This window comes from Lissotriton helveticus, chromosome 6 (assembly GCF_964261635.1).
Source record: "Lissotriton helveticus chromosome 6, aLisHel1.1, whole genome shotgun sequence".
In the NCBI taxonomy this organism is placed as follows: domain Eukaryota; kingdom Metazoa; phylum Chordata; class Amphibia; order Caudata; family Salamandridae; genus Lissotriton; species Lissotriton helveticus.
Window position 1 is genome coordinate 166,837,235 of NC_136067.1, and position 23,154 is coordinate 166,860,388.

Sequence of the window (23,154 nt, forward strand, 5' to 3'; positions counted from 1 at the left end):
TACCTTGATGTCTCTCAAATACTTCTTAAATTTGACAACTTGGCCAATTAACTCAGTGTTACTTCTTAAGTACTACCTTCTTGAGGTCCAAAAACCGGATGGCGATAACTTTTGTAAGTGAAACAGGGACAAGATCAAATCCTTGTTGTTTTAAACAACCCCTTATTCTGGAATAACTCACTCTGGCCAGCGACTTTGGCCATATTTTCTGGCCCAGCCCAGATTAAAAATCTGGACTTCTGATTCGAGAAACAGCTTGCCCTCAATGTCCAGATCCAGAAAATGTGCACATCCTGAGTTGCTCTTGATAACTCTGAGGAAGATTATTCCATTTGTACCATGGAACAACTTGGCTATCTTGATCATTACCAGTATTCTTTCTTGTCTAGACTATGAGAACAACGTCTACTCCAGATTACAAAATTGCAGAAAATTCAAGAAAATTGTTCGAGAGACTGGCTGCTGAAATTGACCATGTATCAAATGCATGTTACATGCTTCACTGACTGCCGTCCAAGAAAATGATTCAGTTCAAGGCTCATAATATTGTAATGCTCCTAAACTGCTATCTAATAATGGTTCTGTCGGACAGAAATACACACTGATTTAGTATTTCAACGTTTCCTTTCTTAAGTCTCGTACCTAACCAGGATATCAAGACAGGTGTACTAATACATTCACAAACAAAACACACTGACCATAAAGAAAAATGAAAGCAAATTTTACTCAAATACTTTCACATGTGAAAACAAATTACTTCAATAACTGTCCCTAACGAACATTTAAAACATATATGGCACGAAAACTTTGTGCTAGAGTAATACTAAAAACAACAAGTAAAATGTGATATCCTGGTTAGGTACGAGACTTAAGAAAGGAAACGTTGAAATACTAAATCAGTGTGTATTTCTGTCCGACAGAACCATTATTACTTTGTTTATTACCCACCCAGGTTCTGAGGGTTACAGGGTCACCCCATTACATGCATTGTCCTAAACTGCTATCTGTCCTAATTACTACACTAGGGCCCTACGAGAAAGCGTAGATCAGGTTTCTTGCTCCTTTGGCAGCTATTGTTGCACTCATACAGGAGGTAGATATTTTAGTGCCAGGGACCTCCGATTGTGGAATAACCTTTCACTTTAGCTTTAGCTTTAGCAAACCTCCTCTCGCTCATGGTTTCGCAAAAGACTAAAAACATATTGCTTCTATTAAGCTTCTTTCTTTGTCCTTTTCCTTCCTGCCTGATCTTAGCACCATAATTCTCCCAGATCTGAGCTCTACAAAAAAGAAATAAATAGAACAGACACCGACGTTTGCCTGGCTCCAAAGCTAATGCTTCTGTAAAAGAAAGTAAGGCTACTGCCTGGTGCCCCCCAAATGTGTCTTTTTTAGTATAGGTCTCTTCCAGGAAATGCTATTTTGCCTGGAGCATTGAAAATGTTTGTAATGTTCCTGCCCAACTTACCCTAGTCAGAGCTTCCACTTTCAAGTGGCATTTATAATTGTTCCAACAAAAACGTCCCCGTCTGCTGCATAATGTTGCCATCATTCTTTTTAAATCTAGAAACATTATGGAGAGTTTATTCACCCTGCAGCCCTCTACCCACACTCATAGATTCAAGTATGTGGCATTGAACGTAAACTGTAAATGAAAGCTGAACCTTCTCGCACTCGAAGTTGTTTGTTAGGGTGAAACAGTACTGAGGGTGGTTAGGTGCTACCTGAGTACCTCCTTCTGAGTCTTGGAGGGTGGAGTAATACTTATGATAGCGTCATTCCAGTCGGGAATGACGTCCCCAGATGCACACTGTATAGAAAAATTTCCTTTGTAAACTTAATACTTTCAAAATAAAGTTTTATTTGAACATTCGATTTATCTGATTGTGATCCTTAATTTTTCACATAATTCGTAAATCAAACTTATATTTGGCCCAATGCATTTCGGGCAATACTGCCCTTCATCAGGGGCATTACTTCTCTGTTAAGAAAAATGAAACACAACTGTCATCTATTCTTTTTCATATACGATGGTTTCATAACTCTATTCACATGTATCAAGTCTGTACATTAATGATACTAAGAAACTTCCATGAAGATATACGAACATTTCCCAGCATTTGTTATATACAAAAATGGATTACTCAAACGCAAAAAATTAATAATGTTAGACAGCCTGTGTACTTGTTGTCAATGTTGTAGTTTAACATAAGCATGTATCTTGCAAAGAGTAAACGAAGAAATAAACGAACAAAAAATGTAAAGAAATGCGAAAATCAACGGGTTTTGGGTAATACCAGTCCTGCTAGACTCAACCCACCAGGTTGACAACAGCCGGGGAAAACACTAATATTGCCAAAATTGCATGAACCACTGTAACAATAAATGTTACAAATTGGTTGAAAGTCATAAAAAGAAAAACATAACACCTTTTAAACTAAAGAACAATTACATATACTTTTTCAATTTATCAATACAATATTAATTCCATCAGTTCTTACTTTTCATTTTGCAAGTTCTTATGTTAACATGTGTAACATTACTTTCAAAATTCAGGTTGCGTATTTCAATGTTCTTGATGGAGTAAAGCCAAACTATTTCAAATTTCAATAGAGAAATGTATGTCATTACACATTTATTTTGGAGTCAATTGCCACAAAACTGTATAGTCTTTTGATGCATATATATAAGTAGTTAGTACCTCACTCAACTGAATGCACTTTACTATCTTTAGAAAAATGGTCAGGCCTACCAGGATTAAAAGCTGCAATCAGGAGGTTACTGTAAGAAGTTGGCCTGATATGTGATGTCCACTATTCTAGTGGGCACCCTGTATCAGTCCAAACAACCCTTATGGTGATGGTTGTAAAGTCAACCTTATAGACCAGCTATCCTAGTGGTCGCATGGACAAAGCAGTCTTAGGCTAAACTCAAGAGGGCATGTAAAGCCAGCTGTTTTACCATATGTAACCCCTTTAATACCAAATGAAAGGACACCACACAGGTTATATATCAAAATATATATGTATTTATTACTAACACAACCCTCTGAACTCTTTATGAGGTCAGAGGCATAAGCACATAACAAGATACTCAATTATCATACAATAAGTTGCACAAAATACAGTAGGGCCCTAGGGGCACGTAAAACCATATACTAAAATAGTTGTATAAGAACCACGTCACGAACAAAGGATAGGCCTAGGGCCTAGGGAATCGCTGGGGCTACGCTGTACTAACGAGAGTTAGGAAGCAGGATGCCCACGGGATGCGTGTGCAGTGTCTTTACACACACGCGAGTTACCATAGAGTTAGAATGGGAACGAAAGAATTGGAAACTAGTTCTTTTAGGACACTTCCGGATGGACTAGGGAAAAGCTACTTGAAACTAGGACACTAGGATAGTCAATACCCACAGGAGCACCGAAGTACTTGCGTTACCTCACCCACTGGAAGCGGGTGCATAGGTGTCAAAGTGTGTCAGGTTTCGTCACTGATTCCTATGGAGCCTTGAAGAAAGATGCTGCAGGCGACCAGGAGAGAAGTGTCCGGGTGAATCCAAGGGCGGATCGAGGATGAAGAGTACCTGAAAGCAGAGGGGACAGAGTCTGGGTCACTAGCCAGTGACCAGGAAGGGACCAGGAAGCAACCAGGCGATGTCGCGAAGCAATCAGGTGATGTTGTGAAACTTGACTCTGCAGCCACGTGGACCAGGAGGCGTCGACGACAACCAGGAGCTGGATACGGACTGTCCCACAAAGGATCTCGCTGTTGGCGGTGTCGGCTTCCGGATTGGAGTCAACAGGCCTTGGCAAATGCAGCCCACGCAGGAATCGAATATTCGCTTAGGTTTAGACCAGCAAGGTCTATGGGGCTTCTCCTTTGCAGGGAAGCAAGGGCCCACCTGGAGCAACCAGGCAGGTGGTGTAGATTCAAAGGTTCGTCGTCACAGAGGCCACTAGCCAACGGACAAGTGACCGGACAGACGCGTCGAGCAGGAAAATGCAGAAGGGCCCCACGCAGAACTCGTGTAGTGTGGAGGGCTGATCTTCGGTGCAGTTGGTGCGCGAGGCTGGAGCTTCTCAATCCCCAATGCACAACTTCGAGGGCGCCTCAGAAGCTGCATAAGTAGCAATGAGCAGGCTTTTCAAGATGGCCGGTCCCACGTCTCTCGTCGCCTTCACGGGTCTCAGCTTTGCAGGGACTGTGGATCGGGGTCAGAGAAGTCTGGAAGTCTGGCTCTCGTCGGACTCTGTGCTCGGGCTCCGGCAGGAGCGTCGACAAAGTAAACCGCTGATCGCTGGATGGTGCCTGTTTGCACAGGGTGGTCACTCCTTGACCACAAGGGAGATTCTTCAGTCTTCTATCTTCAAGTAGAACGTTGAAGGTCCAGAGTTTCGTTTCAAGTTTCAGTTCAGGATAAATCTAAAGTCTCTAGACTCAGCTCCTACCTATATACTAATCTGGTGGGATGGATTACCTGCTAGGTCCCTCCTATGGGTGGGACCAGGGAAGGGGGTGCTTACACCCCTTTCCCTTTGTCCAGTTTCACGCCAGAGCTGGGGCTGGAGTGCCCCAGCACCGGTTTGAACAAGACTATGCATGGGACACCTTGTGTGCCCCAGGCAGTGTCTCATTTCATTCAGCCCTCCCTGCCCCAATACACTATGGCCTGTCTGGGGTGGTGCTAGCACCTCCTAAGACAGGAAACCTATTGTCCAAGCCTCCCTCGCTGGAAGGACTCCCAGCAGCAGGAGGTCAGACTTGTGTCTGTGGCAGCAGCATCCATTTTGTGATGCTGAGGCTCTGGTTAACTTTAACCGGGATTAACAGGAACAACATGTCTTCTCCCTCTAGAAGGGTGGAATGCTACTCCCGTCGCCAAAACTGGCAAGGGGGTAGTATTCCAAAGCGTATGACACCTTACACAACATGCTTTGATAAAGCCAAACCAAAGTTAGCATTTAACCGCGAGGATTATAATGCACTCAAGAGTAAGCTGCAGACAGGCTCAGCTCATGCTAGAGCACCATCTCAGATAAAACCAAGCACTCTGCCTTAAGGATTGTTAAGGCTTGCCATAGGAGTGACTTATAGGTGCATATGTGTCTATATATAATGGTAGGTATGGGAATACTACGCCTAAGCAAGGGGTGATTACACGACTTGCCCCAGCTGAGTGATCAGCCAGTTGTGTCAGTTTGGATGGCCAGCCAGGGGTGGCAAAAGATATGCTGCAGCCCCTGGTAGGCCTTGGGTGCAACTATGCCCTGGGTACCTATGGTACACTGTACAGGGACTCACAAGAGTGACCCATTTCCCAATTGGTGATGTACCTAAAGTACATGGTATGAATTTAGAGAGAGAACAGTTGGGCTGGGGGTCTGATTAGCAGGCCCACAGCCACATTAAAGTCGAAAACCAGTGAAGCAAAAAGCAAAAAGTGGGGTGAGCATAGGAAAGCAGACCCTACTCTCCTACAGTTACAATTATGACAGCTATGAGAAATGGACCTGTGTTAGACCTGGCCCTTTTGAAAGGTGTATCCCCAAACTTTTTGCCTTTTGCCTCCTATTTTTCTGATCCTGTTTTTGTTGACTATAAGATTCTGGGCACTTGACCACTGCAGGCCAGTACTAAAGTGCATATGCTCTCTATATAAATTGTGACAATGATTGTTTATCCATGATTGGCATATTTGATTTACTGGTAAGTCCCTAGTAAAGTGCACAGTGTGTACCAGGGCCTGTAAATCAAATGCTGCTAGTGGGCTAGCAGCACTGGGTGTGCCACCCACAAGAGTAGTCTTGTAAATGTATCTCAGACCTATCACTGTATATTCTGTGTGTGCAGTTCTGTACTGCCATGTTGTCCTGACAAGTGCACCCATTTGCCAGGCCCAAACCTTCCCTTTCCTTACTTGTAAGGCACCCCTAAGGTAGGACCACGGTACACCCATGGGCAGGGTGCAGTGTTTGCGAAAGGTAGGACATGTACTAGCGTGTGTCACATGGCCTGAAAGTGAAATACTGTATTATTCATTTTTTACTGTTGAAATGCTATCTGTCCCATTGGCTTATCAACTGAGTTGCACAGTAACATTTTTACATTTATAACTTGCAATAGGGACAAGATAGGAAAATTAAGTTTAGACTCTCTGAACTCAGAATTTATTAACGCACCTTTTGGTGAAGTTTGTTTTTAAATCCTGTGTTTGAAAATGTCACTTTTAGAAAGTGGGCATTTTCTTACTCCACCACTCGGTGTGCCTCTGGTTGTTTGTGTATTCAGTGTCTGGTATGTGAGTGACAAGAGCTGAGATGTGCATTTACTCTAGACAGTAATGGGGGGGGGGTATGAGGTCTGCCCTGCCTTGCCTGGGTGGCTCATCGCAGGCCTGAATAAACCTGGCCTGAATTTAGAGTGCTGGGAGGAGTTGTACTTACACCTGAATAGGCTATGTCTCCTTTTGCACAATGTTGTCTCCACCCCCTGTGGTCATGCTGCACCAAGGGCTCCAAGGGCTTGTGTCATGCTGCACCAGTGAGGGCAGAACTGGTTTGCACAGGGGTAGATACCCTTGCCATAAAGAGAACAAAGACATTTTGGGGTATACGTATTATACCTAAAAGCCAAAGACTTTAGATTACTTCCAGGAACAAGAGGACCCTGCCAAGAAGAAGAGCTGAAGAGCTGGAAGGAAGACTACTGCCCCTTTGCTGTGTGCTGTGTGGGGTTGGCCTGCAGTCGCTGCTTCTGTCTATGGTGGAGGAAAAGGACTGACTCCTTTTGCCCTGTTGTGGTATCTTGCTTGGGAAAGAAATCTCCAAGGGCTTGTGTGTGCTTGCCTCCTGTTGTTGGAAGACTCAGGGACATCAAAGTCTTCCTGATGCCTTATGTATTTTAAATGTCCTGGTGCTTTACCTTAAGGACTGTCCTCGTGCCTTTATCTGCGCAAAAAGAAGCAAGCGCGGGTAGAGTGCTTTTATTTTACAGCTCAGCGCCTGGGGAGTGATGTGTTCTGCCCCTGAAACATTATCCAGTGAGGGCAGCTGCTTTGAATCCTGGATTGCGGGTGAAGACTGGTCTCCCTGCATTTGCCCACTATTTGGTGTTCTCTCCTTCGGCTGCTGGTTGCGCCTAGGGGGAGGAGAGCACCTAGGTGTCTGGAGGGCGCCGGACACGCAGTAATTAAGGGGCCTAAAGCGTCGAAGGAGTGCACAATGAGGGTGTTGTTTCTCGTGATAGGCCCCCTCGAAGCTGATCACTTAAGTGCCCTATATATTTACTTATAGCAAGGGCAGCATGTATGTTATTGCCATACCTGTGATTGTCCTGAGAAGTGCCTAGTTGGCAAAGTGACTTATTATCAAACTGATGATGGTTTATGATCTGCATTCTTATGACAAGTGCCTAGTGGCACAAGTAATCTGTGTAATTGTGGTCAAATGTCTTTGGATCTACTACCAAGTGATTTATGACCTTATCTGCATCTTTATGACAAGCGCCTATTGGCGCAGCGATTTATGTTATGTGGTCTAATGTGTTTTACATGCTATGCAGTCATTTATGGTCTAATGTGTGTTATGTTTATATAATACAAAGGATATTTTTGATATACCCTTGTGTACAGTCTCTTATGTGGTGTGCCTAGTGTGTCATTGGTGTGTGTGTGTTGCGCAAACGCTTTACACATTGCCTCTGGAATAAGCCTGACTGCTCTGCCAAGCTACCAAAAGGGGTGAGCAGGGGTTATCTTGGGTGTGTATCTCTCTTACCCTGACTAGAGTGGTGGGTTCTGCCTGGCTTAGGTGTATACCCTAGCCAACCAGAAACCCCATTTCTAACAACCTCTATCTGTCATATGCACAGTGGATCTGTTAAATACACCTACATGCATATTTAAGAAGGATATTGGCTATTTGTTAGCCAAAATTGCTTTAGTTTACCTTTCTCCTGCTTAAAACGACCTCCAGTTCAATGCAAGTTAATAGCGAAATTAAATTACCCTAATTTATTTTGTATTACTCCCTCTTACAAGTTCCAAAATATTCCTATGTGTGCTATCCTATCCTGGATAAAGCCTTTGACCAGATCTGTCTTTTAGCCTATCGCACTAAGAAATACCCCTTAACACAACAAGAGGGTGAGCACATTGAACTCAAATTGCGAATAAACATTTTTGGAGGGTGATAAAGGTTTGAAGGGTAGGTGATATTACAGACGTTTATAGGTAGCATATTGCTACTTTAGAAGGTAAAGAGGAACCTAACTATGGGACATGAGTTGAGTGGTATGCTTAGCATGTTGGAATAACTTATACCACACTTATGATGTGAAAAGTAAAATAAGACCCAGCATGAAAACCGATGTTGGCTCTCAAATCAAGGCTGGCTGGTGCTATCACAGATGGATGGAGAGAAATGGGAGCTATGTGTTTATATATGTTTTTGTGCAGGACACGTACTGTGCTACATCTCCTCCATAAATTATATTCTAACAGTGATGAGTCACAGACACCTCTCTACAGCTCATGTTCACAGTGGCAGGGCTGTGCGAGGGACATCACACTGACGTACTCAATGTCCCCTTGTCCATTCCGGATTATATATGCTATATAAGGGAAAATGTGAAACCCTAACCATAGCAAAGTGAAGATGGCTGAAAAGCCAGGACTGGCTGTTGAAGGCCTCTAAAGTGTCCAAGTTCAATGTGAGTAATATTTCCAGTCCATATAATTACATGTGTAATATATTCATTTATAGGGGCTATCAAACAGCCTTCTTCATCCATTTGTCTGTTATTCCGTCATTCACATTGTTCTTCTAACAACCGAAGAATATAGCATGGGATCAGTCACTGGCTAACTTCATTGTGAGTGATGGCATTCTGTCCTTTCACAGAGAGCATGTCTACACACAGTGACAGGGACTTTTATGATAAAGTGTGCTTTTTTAGACCAAAAAGATTTTTTCCTCTTAGCCAATATTTTTTTTTTATTGACGAGTGCCCATAATCTTTCCCAACAATAAAGTTTTTCAGTCATGACAAAAACTAAATGACCATGAAAAAAGCAAAAACCCTGTCAGCCAATGTGAGACCCATTGGCAGTGCCAGTGCTAGTTTTCTTTGCATTCTGAAATGTATAGCCGTTTATCCATTAAATGGAATGAAGTCTCAGAAGGCCAAGAAAAATATTGAGGAGCTACTCATGCATGGGCTAAGGAATCAGATGGCCAGCCTTCCCCTTGTTTGCTAGTTTGTCCAGAATTGGGGTGATCTCGTTTCCTGCACTCAACTTGTGCAGTATGCCAAATGTCCTGCTTTATTGCTGGTCAGAGGACACAAAGAAAGCTGTTAGGGAGGATATGAGCTGCCAGACCGGACACCTCAAGATGCCTGGGAGGGTGTCCACATCTTGCTATTTGAGCCCTATATGAACTGTGGCAGAGGTGCCTGGTTGTGGCTGGGCGTGAGAATCTGCAGCAAAGCATAAGCCCTGCAGAATGCAGCTTCTAGGATAAATTTGCCTTTAGAGATGCTAACAGGGAATACTGACACTTACAGTTAAACCATCCTGAATGTCTGAATGAAAACCATGCTTGTAGCCTTTATTTGAAATAAGATGTTGTCGTTTTTCTTCCATTAAAGTTCTTTCAAATAATGACAGATCAGGGGACAGACAGGGTGATATAGAGTCTGATTTCCCAAAGATCAAAGAGTTTGATAAAGTTGGTGACTCAAGATTGTAAAGCAGTACTATTTATTACAAAAGCTATTACCTTTTCACCATATTACGTTTTGGTGCCTAGATCCTGACTTTGGTACTGTATAATTAACTATCCAATCCTTTTTTTTGTACAATTTTACTAAGAGGTTGTAGACTGACTATAAATGTTCATAATTTTTTTACATAAAAATTGTAGTCATACTTTAAAAGGGTGACTGACAATTTTGGGACACAATTTTAGCCATTTTAGCATAAAGTGAGTGGTAAAATTGATTAATCACTTTTCAAAAACATGTCTTCTGGTTCCAAAGTTTCCAACTAGTCATCTATAACTGGACTGGGGTGACAATGATTCTAATAGCAAGATCAATGGCCTACCCTTCCTATGAAAATGTCACTGGGTTGTGTGTTCTGCCCAAGTGTATAATTCAGGGTTTATTTCCACCATATTTACATGTGTGTAACATTCTCAAACTGGGAAGTGGAAAATGTTGTAAAAATTAAAATTAAAAAAATCCAGGGAATGCATTTTCCCCATATGTTTATATTGAACACTCTGACAATTATAGCGAGAGGCACCTGAAATATAGGCAATTTGAGCTTCAAAAATGTAAGAGTACTCCACCAGAATCGGGTCTATTTCAGTGCTTAATTTGTGCCAGTGGTTTCTGGTGCTCAACACCAGCACTTAATTGTCAACAACAGCACTTATGACAGCTGCATATGGCCGCACATGGTTTGTGTGATTTACAGATAAGCAAAACAACAGTGGTTATATTAATTCAATATATGTTAAAAACAACTAATACACGCACCCCGAGCCATTCGTATTGCTTTGGGGTGTGATGATTAGTAGTTCTGTAGGTAATGGGATGGCTGGGCTGACAGGGGCAATGGGTGGTGCAAACTGTGCTGGTCTCCTAATGGGGGCCTGGCACGCATTTTTTTTTTTTTTTTTACAAATTAAGTACTGGATTGACATGTATGTTTTAGGCAAAATTGTAAAGCCTGGCTTCAATGTTAAATATAATGGTGAAGTCTAACAATATCAGTGAATTGCCCACCTTACTGGGGGTCCCGTTTAGGTATTTTTATAGCTGTTCTGTGCCTTAAGCCCCCCTCCATATTTTCATAGAAAGGGAAATTAAAAATAGGTCCTACCCAGGCAACTTCAGCTCCCTGCACATGGTGTCATGCAGGCCATCTGTCACAGGCAGTACTTAAAGCGCGACCCTGAACCGTCCGGGCGGCTGCTGAGTCACAGGACACTTGTTTTTTTGTCAGCGCTTCCCACAGGCGGTTTCTGGGGCAGCGCCCTGGGAGAGGACCCGTCAGTTGACGGCGGGGTATGAGGGTCGCGCGCAGCGGAACGTTAGGGGAGAAACTGGTGAGCGGCGAGGTGCGCGAGAATGGAAGAGACAGGCACGCAGTAGGGACGAAAGAGACCAGCGCGCGCTGAGGGCAGGCGAAGGCGCGCGAGGGGGACAGGTGAGATGCGCTCGCGCGCCCTTTTCATTTCTTCACGATTTAGATTAATTCCTGGTGGCGAGAGGCCGCACGGTGAATGTTCGCTAGCCCTGCACTGCCACAGGCACTCTCTCCCTCGCTCATTCCTTCCACACTTCAGCAGCCCCAAAAGCTCTCAGTTAACGGCGCGTTTGGGAAGGATGGGCGCGCGGACACGTCCCGGCCTCGTCTGAAGGGGCTGCGCAACGGCAGCGAGGACTGGAGTCAAACAAGGACACGGAGTGAAACCAGGACACCCAGCGCGTCTGGAATGAACCAAGCTCCAGCGCCCCTGTGAGGCGGCGTGCCACCGCTCTCTCTGCTGGGCGTGTGGCCCACTCTAATGCTTATAGCGCCGAGTATTGCCTTGCCCTGGTTATATATATCTCGCTATTCAAGGGCTTTCCAAAGCGGGCACAGGGCTGTCACCGGAATCTAAACTGACCCAGGCCAGCACCCGAGAAAATGGTGTTCTTATGTGTATGAGTGCCGCCAATGCGTTTCATCCCTCATGAGAGTTGAATTTTTGCAAGGACTGGGCGAATATATTTAGTGACACTTTACCTATGTGAAGAACGATTATAGGCATTTATTCGACTTTTTGTAGACGACTGTAACATTTGGATCAACTTGTCTAGACTACGGAATACTTACAAAAAACGGGGATCGTTTTTTTAAACACACCTTGTGCACTGTCGTTGCTGTTAAAATTGGCTTGGAGCCATATTTGTCAACAACATAAGAAAAGGCACTCAACTAGTCCCATGAGGGATGAAACGCGTTGGCGGCAAAGTAATTGTGTGGTGTTTCTAAAAGAATAAGGAGGATAACTGCGGTACAATAAAGGATTTCATTTGACTACAATCAAGACATCTGACCAATTAATAATTTTGTTTGGGAAGTCGCTTCTGTTTGTGAAATTCGTTTTTATTGTCCAAAACTATCTGTACTATATTAGTCATACACATAAGAACACAGTTTTCTCGGGTGCTGGGTCAGTTTAGAATTTGGTAACTGTGGATGTTGTCCACCAAAGTGGGGTGTATGTGGGTCACATCCCAAACCTAATGCACCAAGGGTAGAATTCAATAATATAGGCATACATAGTAGTGACGATTGGTGCTGGAACTTTCTAAAAAGCTCTGACCCTGTTTCTCGAAGACCGGGTTTTCACCGGAGCTGCCCCAAATGTAAACATGCACTCGACGGGCAGGCACGTTAAATACTAGAGGACTTCCATTGAAATTACAATATGCACACGTAATTTTAATTGAAAATTAACAGAAACGGCTGCAGAAAAAACCATGCCATCATGAGATGGTGTGATAAGTCCTGTCATTTTTTCCCTGAGCTGCAAACACGTCTTTCTGTGTTGCTATAGTACAAGTGGCAATAAGTTAAGAGAAACTCCGCGATTCTGCAGATCTGTGAGCATTTTCTGAAAAGACAGATCGCGAACCGTCTCTGTAATTAAATAGTATTCCAATGAGTCTTTCCTATCTCCCAGAGAACAGGTTAAAACAATGGGTACTCCCAAACATTTTCCAAATGGCCACAAAGTTTGGTCTTCGATGTTACCAAGGGCTGCATAGATGCCAGCAGGGTGGCTATCAAGGGGTAGGGTGGGGGACAGTAACGTGGGTATAAAGGAAGCAAAGCATATACATCTAGTGGCTGAATTGCACAATGTGAAACCTGAAAACCTGGGTTTAGTCCCAGTTTCCCCACTTTTCCAAATTGTGTGATCCTATGCAATTGTTTTATTTTACTTTCCCTCCTTTTTCTTTTACCATCACGTATAATGCATGACTTCAGAATGTGCGTTGTACAAAATCTTCTCCAGTATTTGATTTAATAAACTATAATGTTGCTCATGAATAATACAAACCTAGGCCATCCTAAAAGTGCATATAACAACTGACTTGTGTCTTAGTTCACTATTGGCATTGTTTTCAATGTCAGAGGGGTGGGGGCGAAATTAATGTTTCTAAATGTAAACATGAATATACATGAAAACTCTCACTTAAAACATCTTTATCAATGCACCAATATAATCTGATATACTTAGATGAAATGGTTCTGTGTGTTAATGAAATAAACTTTTGGAATTTTTTTAAGAGACCTTGTCATATTTTTCCACTTTTGCTGCAAGATGGTTTTGAAAATTAAAGTAAAGCTAAAGTTAAGTGGTGCAAGACAACCTAGGTACATACCTTATCTTCAATTATCCTTTAAATGAAGGCTTACCTGTAGATTTAACATCTTTTTTAATGGTAGTGCTGATTCGAGTGAACAGTAGCCCAGTGTTGCTGTTTATCAGGAGGCCGCTTGCAAAGGTCAGGAGGGCGGCACGTGGTCCCCGGGCCGTATTTTGAGTATCACTTGGTTTCAAATCTACCAACAATGGCATGTAAAGCCTACCTCCCCCCGCCCATGCAAGCTAGCCTTATCCCACAGCTAAATTTGATACAATCCTTTGGACATTCATGACACAACTATGAGGATTCCTGTGCACATTCGACACAGAAGAGAAAAATCTACTCTGAATAAATAAAGGCTATATTGAGCTCTTTATTAAGGAACTAGCAGCACAATAAAGTCATTTCCAGATTCTGGGACCTTGGGCTTATTACAGCCAAAAGACTCCTCACTAAACGCTGGAAACATAGCGAATCCCCACATATCAAGCACTGGCGCGCCTCATTCGACAACTGGGCAAGGGCAGAAAGCATCACCCTTCATAGAGAAGAGACAGCAGGGCTCAGGAAACTCCCCATAGCGCAACTTTGGGACGACACTCTGAGATCTTTCCATCAGGCGTGTCTCGATCAGGGGGTCACTTAGATCCTCTCCCCCCCACCCCCTCGGATTGGACCTGGGCGACAGATACGATGGAGAGCGACACACATATGTGATGGGGTTTCTTCTCGCCAATACATAATATACTGTACCCACGGCACATGACAACACTGTTGCCCTGCGAAGCGACGGTCACCCACCCTCCTTTTTCCCTTACAACATAAGAGACCTGGCATTAACAGATCATGGCTGTGATGGGCCTCCACATGCACCCTCACCCCAGTACTGACTCTTTCATGACACCTGAGATGCACACTCATGGACATACACAAACATACTGCTTGCAATTTTAACCCTTTTTCTTTTCTATTAATTGGTACTCTCCTGCTTTTATTTCAATCATTTCTCCCCTCGGCTGTCTTTTTCCCCTATATAGTTAGATTAGCCTTTCTTTCGTTTGCACACCCACAAAGTTTACCCCCTCCCACCCCCCAGGTTGGCTTAGTTTTAGGTGTCAAAACGGCTTTGCCAAAGGACACATTTGTTTGACTGTTTGGAACATAATATGTTGAATATATTACTCTTATCCTTAATCTTACTTCGCACACAACGTATACAGGCGAGACCACCCAGGATGGCGTGCCACTTACTTAAGACCCAGCGAAGGCGGTGGGAATAGCAAGTCCACCGGATACTGCCATGCTGCAACACGACCAAAGGCCACATGCCACCCTCACAGCTCGCATATGTAGCGGTTCACTTTCAACTGCCTATCGCAACACGTATTTCCTATGCACACACAAACCAGGACGCCGGGAACATGATACCACCTCTTTTTTTTTCTCACGTACCTATTACATTGCTCCTTCCCGTAACGAACCCACTGGCCAGTAAAGATGAGACACACCCTCAATTATATAGCACCGTTTGGGAATGCTGAGTTAAACTCAATTCTTTTTTCTCTACTCGCCTTATAAATTGTAATATACGGCCAATGTTCCAAGATGTACCAACATTGTTTATGATTGATATAATGATTTACGGGAATGGTTTGTTACACTTATTGCTTGATGCGTTGGAATGTGTTGTGCTTATACATTGTAAAACCAATAAAACATATTCAAACAAAAAAAATTAAGGGACTAGCAGCACATCCCGACGTTATCCGGGTATGAAATAGAATGTGTGTAATGTGTGTATTTGGCAAGGGCAATTTATTTTAAAATCTCGCGGTAGACAACATTTTTTGTTTCATTAGAATAGGGATGGATAAGACCCAGCTGCAGCCTGGTTGATGTTAGCAGGCGCGTGTAATTGGTGGAGTGGTCCGCCGCCTGAGCCCGGCTACAGCCCTGGTTGATGTTAGCAGGCGCGTGTAATGTCGTTGAATGAGAGAGTTATCAGCTGCGGGTAAATCCGTTTAATGAGAGAGTTGAGTGACAGCGAGTAGGAGAGGCTGCAGTAATTGTCCCCGCAGACATGCTCATTTGCGTGTTCCCCCACTTGAGGCCCAGATGCAGGCCTGTTTGATGTTAGCAGGCGCGTGTTCCCCCGCTTGGGGCCCAGCTGCAGCCCTGGTTGATGTTATCAGGCGCGTGTAATTAGTGTACTGATCTGCTGCCTGAGCCCGGCTAGAGCCCTGGTTGATGGTAGCAGGCGCGTGTAATTTCGTTGAATGAGAGAGTTCAGTAACTGCAGTAACGTTCCTTACCAGGCCTCCAGGTGAACGCGTTTGTCACGCCCCAGCACACGGCCACAGCAGACGATCTTCTGATTAATGTAGACCCACATGGCAAGAAGGGCGGAACGTAGCACACGCCCCCAGCGTTTCTCACGCCCCACAGCGTGCCCCTTGATGCGGCGCAATTGCGTTCACATGGCATGAAGGCCGGACACACGCCCCCAGCGTGCCCCTTGATGCTGCGCAGCAACGTAATTGGCGCTTGTATGTACGACTCACATGGCATGAAGGGCGGACACACGCCCCCAGTGTTTGTCACACCCCCAGCGTTTGTCACGCCCCCAGCACACGCCCACAGCCAACGATGTGATGGCCGTACCACACGCCCCCAGCATTAGTCACGCCCCCAGCCCATGCCCACAGCACAACGCAGACACGCCCACAAGGGACTACTTTGCTGGCACGGTTCTTTTACCTTTTAAATGTATAGAGGAATTGGCCTAACGGCTAAGGCGCTCGACCTCGGACCTTGAGATCTGGGTTCGAGTCTTTTTAACAACGCCAAACATCCTGTGATTCTGGGCAAATCACGTAATCTCCCCGTGCCTAACAAAAATGAATGTGTGTCCTCATGTAACGTAACTGGTGCTGTGTAAAGCGCTCTGATACCGGATTCTGTTCGGGTCAAGTTAGCGCTATATAAAACTCTGCAAAAAAAAATGGTGGCCGTCTGCATAGCCTATGTCCTTCTGCTGCAACTGCCCTTTCCAACGCTGTATTGGGTGTTGTGATTGGTGCTGTGGTTACTGAGATTACCCGCCTCAAAGGTTTGTGCTCTCTCTTTATAATATTAGCATGGATGTTATTCTCTTTTTGTTATATTTTAAAAGTAATAAAAAAATTAACTAAAAAGAAAACAAATGATTCTCAATAAACTTTGGTCTTATCCACGCAAAACAGAAATGCAGGAGACTAGTAAAAAGACTGCTAGTAGACATGAGGCGTCATCCTCCCAGAGCCAAGTACAAAATCTGGGTGCCTCCCTGGACCCATATTATGGAAATGGCCCTGAGGTGAAACAGGCATTTGTGCATTAGGTTTTGTACTCTTGGATCAGTTTGATTTTACAGAAGTGGCCACAAATGCATGTTCAGCACCTTCTGTAATCAGTGGATTAACGACAATTGAGAGTCCCCTCCCTGCAAAGTACACAAAGGGGGCCTCTCATGCAAAAGATCTAGTCAGGAGCTCTCGGCCCACCGCCTGTGCACCGTGCCAGAGGGGGTGTCATGGAGCTCGCCCCCCGCATCGCTATTGTTACGCCTCTGTCTGTAATATGGATTGTGTCAGTGTTCATTTCATGCCTGTGCTAAGGTGGTATATTAATTCCACAGGATGCCCGCTTTACAGTAACGACAGACACTTTGCCTCTACATCGCATAACAGACACAGGCCATCGGGTGGTGCACTGACTATGTGTTAGCTGTAGAGTGGTATACAGTAAGTTCGCCTGTGTGGGCGAGCCTTGGGTGTGGAGTATTGGGGCCTCGGGCCCCACTCGGCTTGAACTGATGGCAGGTGCAGCCTCACATTTACCAACCTCTTGTGAAAAATCCCTGGCGCCTCCTTAGCATGCTTCTGGTCCCTGTCCATTGACAGATGGATTAGTTATTTCAATCTGCTGCTTAACCTTTAAAACCTGTGCCACTTCCCATACAGGTGCAAGTTCAAACCAGCACTGGGGACAGCACATTTTTAATGCAGTATAGCACACTGTCACTGCCTGCACTGGGCACACGGAAGCAAGTTCACTCAGTGCAGGCAGGATAGTGTACTATTTTACATTCTAAATCCTCTGACATTGAATCAAATTTAATTTTAAATATACAGTTAAGTGCACTGGTGAAACAAGGTTTCAATCAACTAAAAAGATTAAAGTAGATTGTAAGTCTTCTTTCCTCCAGAAAGTAGCAACAGCAATTGGCATTGTGTCATCCAAACTCAATTTCTAGAGGTGAATAGAATTGATCAACTTTGCCACCACCTGTTGTGTTTTTCAAAAACTTCACGAAGTGGTGAACATCAAAAAACATAGCAAACATTTATAAAACGAATGGAAGGGGAAATTTCCACAAAAGTGGTGTTTTATAAAAGTTTGCAAAGTCTGCCATATTAGGAGTAAAATCTCCTACCAAAAAGTTTTAGTATGGAAACTCTTTTGAAAAACTTTTTTAACAGGAAACTTCACCCAGGCAAAGTTGTTTGAAGTCAACAAACCATGCAACTTCACAAATTTGCTACATTTGCTCAATTTCATTTGTGGAATTGAGATTTTGTACAGCTCTATTGATTTATTGCATGCTTTATGCTTGAACATGGCAAACTAAAAGCTGTATAATATGCAGCACCTCACAAATGCATAGGTGAACTGCCTGACGGGAGCCAGGAAAAGAAACCGGGTTACACCAGTATAGAGTTCTTGGGACTGGCCCATATTGGACTTGGCCCTCTCTGCAGGTTCATCCCTAAACTTTTTACCTTCACCCTCTTTCCTGAACCAGTTTCTGTTGGCCTTTAGAAGTCTGTTCACTTTACCACTGCTAACTAGTGCTAAAGTAATGTTATATAGACTTATAAAATCCATAGCCCGGGCAAGGAAGACAGCACGCGCGCTTCGCTGCTGTATTGTAGGCTGCAGCGCTCATATTTTAAAAAATATCGTTTTTCTTTGTTTTATTTTTTTTACCTCCTTATTTTAGTACGTTTTTAATTGCACCAGCAGCGCCCACATACCTGCATATAAAGAGTGCCCCGCACCGCTCTTTGAGCGGATTTGTCATCTGTGTGCCAGCGTTTCTGGCGCGAGGCCGCCCTCTTGGGGGGGGCTTGTGGCGAGTGGGTCACTGGTGGAGCGCTCTAGCGCTTTCTTCCATCTTCAGCTGGACCCTACTTAAGGTGAGCACTTCCTAGGCTCGCCCCGGACAAGGAAGACAGCACGCGCGCGTCGCTGCTGTATTGTAGGCTGCAGCGCTCATATTTTAAAAAATATCGTTTTTCTTTGTTTTATTTTTTTTACCTCCTTATTTTAGTACGTTTTTAATTGCACCAGCAGCGCCCACATACCTGCATATAAAGAGTGCCCCGCACCGCTCTTTGAGCGGATTTGTCATCTGTGTGCCAGCGTTTCTGGCGCGAGGCCGCCATCTTGGGGGGGGCTTGTGGCGAGTGGGTCACTGGTGGAGCGCTCTAGCGCTTTCTTCCATCTTCAGCTGGACCCTACTTAATGCTCGCGGGAATCGCGCAGCGGTGACGCGCAGCGGTAGCGCCTGGTCGGCGCCTGAGTCAAGCCAGAGTCCTGCCCGTCTGCGCCCGTCAGCGACCCGGAGGCGCTCGGGGCGGCGGGGCAGGCTCGGTTTTGCGTTATGTGCCGAGTAGGTTCCTCTGTGCGGCGCTACACTGCTGGGGAGCTTCGTGCTTTCCTCCCTGTCACCGGTGGTTGCTGCACTGTCTTCCCTGGGCGTCACCGCGGTAAGTCTATCTGCCCTGGTTGCGGTTGGCGTCCCTCGCCTACTCTGTCACTGCCTCCTGGCAATACCGGCGCCAGTGTACGATATCTCTGCATGCTACTAAATACTAGATCGGCTTGCAGACATGCTCAAGATATCTTTGAGCTTCTGGACACGGCTAAGCCACTGTGTCTCATGCTTACTGAGACATGGTGGGGAGATGCGTCGAATCCAGATGTCGCTATGGCAATCCCACCCGACTACAATGTATTCAGGAAGGACAGAGTTGGGGGAAGGGGCGGTGGAGTGGCACTTGTGGTGAGGAAGGACATTGTATGTTCGATCCTGCCGGTGGAGGATATTCGTGGCTCGGAGGCCCTTGCTTTTACTATTTCTCTGGCTCCGCGCCAATCTGTGAAGGGGCTATTAGTTTATAGACCGCCTGGCCCTCCCGGAATGTTTTTTGAAGATCTAGATTCCGCCTTACTGAGACTGGCCCTGAAAGCAGAACACTGCATTGTGGCCGGGGATTTTAACTTCCGGATGGACGATCCTTTGGACGCGGCCGCCATTAAAATCTTTGAGGCTACGGCTCCATTGGGTTTGCTTCCCTACTTACATGAGCCGACGCATAATAAGGGGCACACTCTTGATCAGGTTTTCTCGACCTCTCTTTTAGAGGTGTTAGAGATTGTCCCGGTTCTATGGTCAGACCACTCGCTGGTTAAATTTTTGATCAAAGGCACCGCTAAATTGGCTGCTGCCGTCCCACAGCGACATGGCCTACCCCATAGGGCGTACCATCGAGTGACCCCTGAGATGTTGGCCCAGGCAGCTCTGGACCATCCCTGTCCTCTCTCCGGTGATCTGACGAAGGATGTGGAGTCCTTGCAGGTGTGGTTGGTTGATAGGCTTAATGACCTGGCCCCGGAACTAGTCCCCCGTCTGACTCCCAAACGAGTCTCCGCCCCTTGGTTTACCGCTGCACTGTCGGCTAAGCGGCAGCAGTGCAAGGTTGCTGAAAGAACTTGGCGGCTAAAATACGACGTGGAGGCAAAGGTGGCCTTTAAGAACTTGGTCAAGGAGTATCACCGAGACATCCGCCTAGGTAAGAAAATCTACCTGGCAGGAAGGATTGATGCTGCCTCCAACTCCTGCAAGGAGATCTTCTCTATAGTGAGGGAGTTTACATCGCCCCGGATAAACACTGCTGAGGAGAGGTCCTCTGACGCGTGGGCTGCAGATCTTGCTGATTTTTTTACCAGCAAGATCCAACTGATACAGGCCTCTTTCCCGGTGACCATCCCCGAGGAGCGGACTGTCAGTAAGGCCATTCGATCGCCCCCGGCGATGCCGGGCCCCACACTGGGCGCATTTCCACCTATTTCGGCGCCCGTCTCCTTAGCACTTTTGAGCAACTTGAAGTCCGGCTCGCCCCTGGATCCCTGCCCTGCTAAGATTCTGGCGAAACTGGCTGAGGTTATCAATCCTCTGGCTAATCCGCTGCTAAATCTCTCGTTGAGCCAGGGAGTGGTTCCGCAGGCTTGGAAGCAGGCGATGGTCATCCCGCTGCTTAAGAAGCCTGGCCTGGACCCTAAGGCCCCTGTCAACTATCGGCCTATCTCTCTGCTGCCGGCTCTGACGAAGGTTGTTGAGAAGCACGTGCAGACGGTGCTCTCCAACTTTCTAGAGTCGAATGAGATTCTGCATGCCACCCAGTCAGGATTTCGCCCGGGTCTTAGTACGGAGACTGCGCTCCTCGAGGTCTCCGAAACAATCAAGGGGACCTTGGATTCAGGGGGCAAAGCCATGCTGGTGATGTTGGACTTGTCGGCGGCTTTTGACACCGTTCCCCATGATGGTCTTCTCGCAAGACTCCATGAGATAGGACTTCGGGGAACGGTGTTCAGCTGGTTTTCTTCTTTTCTAGCTGGCCGCCGGCAAACGGTCTGGGCCGCTCCAGACTCCGCCGTGATGCCGCCTTTGGGAGTCGGGGTCCCTCAGGGCTCTATTTTGAGCCCGACCCTCTTTAATATCTTTATGACCCCTTTGGCGGCATTAGCGGAGTCGTTTGGGGCCCGGATCGTATCGTACGCCGACGATACCCAGCTCCTCTTCTCCTGTAAGAGAGGAGAGGACTTTGAGGGGGAGAGTATCCGGGATTGCCTTGGGGCTGTGTTTCAATGGTTCCATCTACACAGCCTCAAGTGCAATCCCGATAAGTCTGAGGTACTCTTCTTCGGGTGCGATGTGGAACCAGAGTGGCAGGCCTGGTGGCCCATTAACATGTCCCCCCCTCTGTGTTCATCCCAACTGGTTAAGAACTTGGGTGTGAAGATGGACACGGGGTTGACAATGAAGGCCCAGATCCTCGGAGTGTCGGGTATGTGTTTCGGCCTCCTGAAGATGCTCCGGAGGTTTCTTCCCCTACTTTCGGAGGAGCACAGGAGGCTGACTGTGCAGGCCCTGATAGGCTCCAGGTTGGATTATTCTAACGTTCTATACCTGGGCCTGCCAGAGTACCTTTTACAGCGGCTGCAAGTTGTGCAGAACGCTGCGGCGCGAGCAATCTACGGATTGAATAGACGTGCCAGTGCCACGGCTCTGCTTCAGACCTTGCACTGGCTGCCAATCCGTAAGCGGATCGCCTTTAAGACCTTGACTCTGACTTATAAAGCGCTTCATGTGACGGGGGCTAAGTATCTCCAGAGGAGAATCACCTTTTACCAACCGGCGCGCTCCCTGAGGTCAGAATCCTTACTTCTGGCGACCGTTCCACGAGTGAAGCGAGCACGCCTGGGAGGCCGCTCCTTTGGTTTGCTGGCGCCCCAACTGTGGAACTCTTTGCCCCTGTCACTTCGAGGAGCCTCTAGTTTATTAGCCTTCAGAAAGGACCTTAAAACGTGGTTATTTTCCCAGTAGGCCCCCTGTGTTTTGTTTCGTTATTTTGTATCTGTAATTCTCTTTTTTTAATGTGTTATGTTAGTTTTACTGCAGCCTCGTTAATTAAAAGCGCCGGGACACTCTTTTTGAGTAGCCGTGCGCTCAACAAAAGCCACTATAACATAACATAACATAACATAACATAGCTGCCCCAGAAATGGGGTTTCACAGCGCTAAAGTGCTTTCTCCTTTAAACATGGTAGAACTGGCTTACACCCAATTGATATATTTAGTTTACTTGGAAGTCCCTAGCAAAGTGGTACCACATGTGCCCAGAACCTGTAAATTAAATTCTACCCGTTGGTCCGCATCACCGATTGTGCCATTTACTTAAGTAGCCCTTTAAAACATGTCTCAGACCTGCCATTGCTGCCTGTGTGCACAGTTTTAAACTGTCATTTTGACCTGGCAGAGTGAACATTTTACAAGTCTCAAACTTCCTTTTTAGGTCAAGACCTGCGTAGGCTGCGCTTGCGCAGTCTCGCAGGGGAGATCTTATGTTTAGAATGTAGGGGCTTGAACCCGCCCCTCTTCTCCATTGGCTGGCTTCCTAAACGGAGGCCAGCCATTGGAGGAGAGGGGCGTCACTCCGTTCAAGCCGGATTCAGGGGGGGTATTTTTTCGTTTCTTTCTCTTTTCTTTCTCTCCTCTTCCCATTGGCTGGAATTTTACCTTCCAGCCAATGGGAAGAGGAGAGAACGCAAAACACGCCCCCGAATCCCAAAATGACTGTGTGTTTCTCCGAGGCATATCTGCCTCGCCTCGGAGAAACGTGGTCATGGCGGAGCTCGCTTGCTGCTACAGTGTCCAGTGGGAACCACGTTTCGATAGAAGTAGCTGACTTTAAGGAGTGGTTTTCGGGATGTTTGTAAATAAGGTGCCCTGCCTCGAGGCTAGATAAGAGCTCCCGTCACAGGAATGTCTGGCAGACCAGTGTTGTCATGTAAACACATAGGTGACTTCGCAGAATAAGTACACTTGAGCCCTTT

At 45.8% G+C, this 23,154-nt stretch overlaps 1 protein-coding gene across 1 annotated transcript in view; it reads right to left on the reverse strand.

Annotated features, from left to right (window-relative positions):
• LOC144762390 (XK-related protein 6) overlaps positions 1–11,005 on the reverse strand; it is a 479,187-nt gene extending 468,182 nt beyond the window's left edge. The window contains exon 1 of the mRNA XM_078647564.1: positions 10,892–11,005. The gene's annotated coding sequence lies outside the window, so the exon portion shown is untranslated. The remainder of the gene's footprint in view (positions 1–10,891) is intronic.
• Between the last annotated feature and the right edge of the window lie 12,149 nt (positions 11,006–23,154).